Consider the following 5,794-nt stretch of genomic DNA (forward strand, 5'->3'; position numbering starts at 1 on the left):
TTTGCAGTACGTTTCTGTATTTGGTTGCGTTGTGAGTATTTGCAGTACGTTTCTGTATTTGGTTGCATTGTGTGTATTTGTAGTACGTTTCTGTATTTGGTTGCATTGTGTGTATTTGTAGTACGTTTCTGTATTTGGTTGCATTGTGTGTATTTGTAGTACGTTTCTGTATTTGGTTGCATTGTGTGTATTTGTAGTACGTTTCTGTATTTGGTTGCGTTGTGAGTATTTGTAGTACGTTTCTGTATTTGGTTGCGTTGTGAGTATTTGTAGTACGTTTCTGTATTTGGTTGCGTTGTGAGTATTTGCAGCACATTGTCAAACTGATGAAGATGTTTTTTTAATTTGTTGGTGTTTTTTTTTCTATTTTCACATGTTTTGTTCAGTTGCAGCATGTTGAGCTCTCTCGGCCAACATAAAGCTGATGCTGATGAATAAATGTCTTCTGAAGCAAAAAATGTATAAATAGGTAATAGGCAATAAATAAACAAATATTTAAAACATGCTGTCAGAAACTCAGTCAGAAGCAATGGTTTGTAGTTAAAAAGTTTAAAATATTATTAATTTACTCATTTAATTTTAATTTAAATACACACCTATAGTTTTTGCTTTAAAAGACATTGATTCATCATCATCGTATGGATTACCATGTTCGCTTTGCGTGGTTTTTGAAGCATCATTTTTGAGGGTCCCATCCACTTGCATTATACGGACTCACAGAGATGTATTATTTGTCTTAACATCTCATTCTCCATATCTGTTCATATGAAGAAAGAAAGTTATAAACATCTGGGACAACATGAGGATGAGTGAATTTGAATGTTTTAGGTGGAGTACCCCATTGAATGGTTCACAATGGTTCTGCGTGGAAACAAAGGTTATTTTGCATAACATGTAGCTAGTTAACAATAAATATCTATTTTTTTGAGGTTGTAAATAAAACAAAGATTACTGAAATACATTTTACAAAAAAACGTTCAGCCTTTCTACTTCAAAATGTTATGTTTAATTAATGTGTTACTTGCAGTTTCTCTGTAATCATTTGAGAAAAGTACTAGTGATTTGTGAGTGAAAATTTTTCATGCACAGCACACTAATGTTAAGCTTCAGGCCTCAATCATTCATTCAATGATTTACACTAGTCAATGTAACAGTTAGTTTACAAAAGCAAACCTGACTTATTATAATTGGCTTACATATAATTAAATTACATGTTTATTACAGTCAGATTTATTTACTTGCCAAAGCCAGTGTTTTTCGGTCTTGGGGCCTGATTATGGATTTAAACCAACCATGTGAGCGGTATGAAGTTTTTTCTCAAGACGCACTCGGCCATATGCTGCAGGTACTGCGGGTGTTACAGCGAGTTGCAGCATTTCCCACAATCCCCGCAATCATCACAGATGCTGTCTGTCTCCTCGGCGCGGCTCTGTTTATATTGTGTGTGAACTGGCATTTGATTTCCTCCCTCTCTGTGTTTCTCTCACTCTCGCGCTGACATCCTCTTCCACGCTGCCCCCTGTCACGGCGACCAGGCGGCCATGAATATTCAGTGATCAAGACAGTATCTCTTCCCGCTGTGAGGCGGCGCTCCGGCCAGGGGCTCCCCAGAATGCACCCCCCACCCCAACACACACTCGCTCTTGTCCCGGCGCCGAGCATTTGGGCCCTGTCAGCGGCGGCCACCCTCAGGACCCTTCAGGCCAGAGCGGCGACCTCCGTGTCCATTCGGGCCGGGCCGGGCTCCAGGCGCGCAGGCCTGCCTGCGAGCCCATCTGTGTGGGGTCAGAAGTCACGGCGCGCCCTGGCAGGAGCCGCGGTGCCAAGAACCACGTGCCCACTGCCCGGAACAGTGGGAACCCGCTTTAATTGGCAAAACTCGACAGGACAGAGTGTGGGCACACACACACACACACACACACACACCAGATTCTGAGAGTCACAAAAACATACCTTGAAATTTATGCATGTACTAATGGCTTATTTTTCAATCAGAAGATCATATTAACCAAACAACCATTATAGCCAAACAGATTCATTGCAAGAGTAAAACTAATGTTTAGAAAATAATATGTAATGGCAGATGGGAGTGTTGAGGAAACCTGTGTGAGAATAATTATTATTTTGTATTTGGTTTGCAGCGTATGGTCCTGGTTTGGTTACACTTTTATAATAAGGTTTCATTTGTTAACATTAGTTAATGCACTGAGAGTAAACATGAACAAATTATGGAAGCTTGTTTCCACCGGGATGAAAAAAAAATTCTCACAATTCTGACTTTTTTACTGCCATTCTGAGGGAAAAAACTTATAATTGCGAGATTTAAACTCACAATTGCAAGAAAAAAATTGAGATAAAAAGTCTGTGCTTTTTTATTTTTTAGTCTGCAGCAGGGGAAAAAACTCAGAATGGTGAGATATAGTCAGAAATCCAAGAATAACAGTCAGAATTTTGAGATAAAAGTTGCAATTATCTTTATTTTTTATTCCATGGCAAAAACAAGCTTCCATAACAAATAATGAAGAATACTATTTTTATTAACTAGCATTAACAAAGATTAATAATTGATAATAATGGATTAATCATTGATAGTTCAAGACATTTTAGCAAATGCATTAACTATTGTTATCAGCAGTGCTGGGGAAAGTTAACTTTTAAAAAGTAATGCATTACAACATTGCGTAACTCTATAAAAAAGTAACTAATTACGTTAGTTACTTTTTATGGAAAGTAATGTTGCGTTACTTTTTAAATCTGGACAGGGCTTGCTTGTTTGTTTTTAAAATAAAAAAGTTATATTTCTGGCAAATATAAAAGCCTTTCACACTAAAAGTGAAATGAATAAGCCTCAGGCTGAAGGGAAAGTACAGTAGAATGCAGAAGAGGACATTTCAACACACTTCAGCAATAAACAAACTAGGGATGCACGATATATCGGCCACCATATCGGTATCGGACGATAAATGCTCATTTTTTCTGTTATCGGTATCGGCCTGATAAGAAAATTTGGCCGATATCTTAAAGCCGATAAATAATGCATTATTTCCTTCAGAGACACTTCAGATGCGCGCTGTTCGTTTGCAGCCTTTTGTGCAATTGTACGTTGTAATATTGTGTTTATTTGATGTATATCTGATTTATCTCATATAGAATGCGTTTGGTTAAGTTAAAAAGAGCGCTTCAGTTTACCGGTGATCATCTTTAGCTCAGCGCACGCAGCTCAAACAGCAGTGCACAACATTAATAACTATGATTGGGAATGTCATGTATATAACATTCTAATGAGAACATTATTATAATAAAACATTGTGAATTCTTTGGGTTTAGTTGCCGTGTTTCAGCGCGTTGTTATGGGAAGAGCGCATCCACAACAGGATCACACATTCTGACTATAGCACGCAAGAACTGCATCATTTTGTACATATATAAGTTGTAATATTATGTTTATGTTGTATTAATATTAATCTCAGGATGCATTTCCTTGAGTTAAATAAGCTGCCAGCAAAACGCTTCAGTTTACCATGTTCATTCAGCTCTTCAGCTTCAGCACGCGCAGCTCAACGGCTGCTATTTAAAACAGTGGTATTAATTTGTTACTTTTTCAAAATCATCGATACATTATAAATAACAACAACCACTTGTATTTTTCTCTTATTATTTTCATCAACAATATGGTTTAGTAATTAAAATCATTTAATTATTGTCCGTGCAGAGGCTATTCCGTTTTATTGATCTATGGCGCATTCATTTTGATTCTTTACACGTGTAATGATGTCCAGTGACTTGTTTGCATTATTTATGCATAATTTTATTTATTTGTAAGACTTTATGACTAAATTTGGTAATGGGAGAGTAAAAATATTTTTAAAACGTACACCGTTCAAACTAGGCTGCTTATGTTGAAGTGTTTGGGATGTGGCTTTTAATGATGAGACCTTTTTTGTAATCAGGCTCTCAAAAAGTATATAACAATTTGGATATAGATTTATCGGCCAACATATCAGTTATCGACTTTCAAAAATAAAGAGTAATCAGTTATCGGTATCGGCCAAAATTTTCATATCGGTGCATCCCTAAAAAACAGTCATTAAGCACTCCAAAGAAGTACTATATAATATAAAACTAGGCCTATAACCTATGATGCAAACACTATTCACTTCATGTTCCCACATTTCAGCATGAAGTCAAATGTCTTCCAGACCTCAACAATCAAACAGTCTACAGAAACAATCAATCGCTGAATATATTTGAGAAGTCATGGAGAACATAAAGATGATGAAGGTGTAGATCTAGTTCCTCCAGGTTTTCCTCCTACATGTATTTCAAAAAGAGTTTTAGGTATTTGTAGGCATCGTTCACTTTATTAGTTCCCACATTTTTGAACAGCGAATTTCTATGTAGCTGCGCTCACAAAAAGCAGCTGACATCGTTTTCTATACGAATTGACATTGTTTTCTGTGGTATTTAACTTAGGAATCAAAACCAGAACTTTACTTTAATATCTGCTAAATTGTTCTGTTATTTTGTCCACCTTTGGTCTACTTTGGCCGTTACTTTGCGATCGTCTTCTGAGACTAACACACACAATGATGGTCAGATGGATTCAGGATGCCATCTTTAGTTCCTCATGGATAATGTGGTTTCAGTGAACCACATGCTTTGTCTTCATTCAAAAAAAAGTCCCACTTCACCCCCTGCGCCCTCAACCGCCACCCCCTCACAAACATGAGCAACAGCAACAATGCGCACCATTCATATTCATTATTCTTCTGCCAGAGCGAGTGAGACAATGACATTCCCACTGTCCCACCCTCATATTCCATATATTTCAGCCTAACGAGCTCGGCCACCACGATTAAACCTTTCTTTAATCAGATACAATGAAACAGACACACTGATACCAGAATTATTACTTCACAAGGGATAAAACAAAGCATAGTTTACATTTAAGGATCATGAAGTTTTAGCTATAGATGTATCACAAATGGGCACAAAGTTTCATACATGATACTACAATTTTGTACAAACTGTTAATTACTTTCTTTTATGACCGCTAAAGAATAAGCTCTCCAAAAAGTACTAAACAACATAATCTTCTATCCTATGGTGCAAACACTAGCCTATTTTCACATAGCCTACATGTTTCCATATTTCCGCATGAAGTCAAATGCCTTCTAGGTTTCAAAAATCAAACAAGCTACACAGTTACAACTTACACAATACTAAATTCTTAGGGTTGCATTAATATGTACAAGCTGTTAATTATTTAGGTTATGGCTGCCCAATATCTAAAAAATACATACTATTAAAATAATTAAATAAATTTTTTATGTAACAGCCAACACCCGATCAATGGCTGACAAATAAAATTCTATATCATTTTGTAAAAATAAATGAAATATTCATTTGTGTAGTATCAGCTCATAAATATTCAGCAAGCTTCTATTTTTTTTTTTTCATGTTATGGCCAATAACTGCCCATTAACTGGCGAAAACAAATGATCTATACTATTAAATTTTTTTTTTAATTCATATAACTGCCAAATATCAATCTATATCATTTTGGGAAAAAAATATATATATAAAATAAAGGCAAATTAATGTCCAGTGTCAGCTCATAAATATTCAACAAGCTGATAGTTATTTTCATGTTATAGCCAATAACAGATATGGCAGATAATAGAAATTAACTATAACTAAAAAAAAAATTATATACAATATACATATATATATACATATATATATATATATATATATATATGTATATGTATATATATATATATATATATATATA

Source organism: Sinocyclocheilus grahami, unplaced genomic scaffold (genome assembly GCF_001515645.1).
Source record: "Sinocyclocheilus grahami isolate Dianchi unplaced genomic scaffold, SAMN03320097.WGS_v1.1 scaffold513.1, whole genome shotgun sequence".
NCBI classification, from domain to species: Eukaryota; Metazoa; Chordata; class Actinopteri; order Cypriniformes; family Cyprinidae; genus Sinocyclocheilus; species Sinocyclocheilus grahami.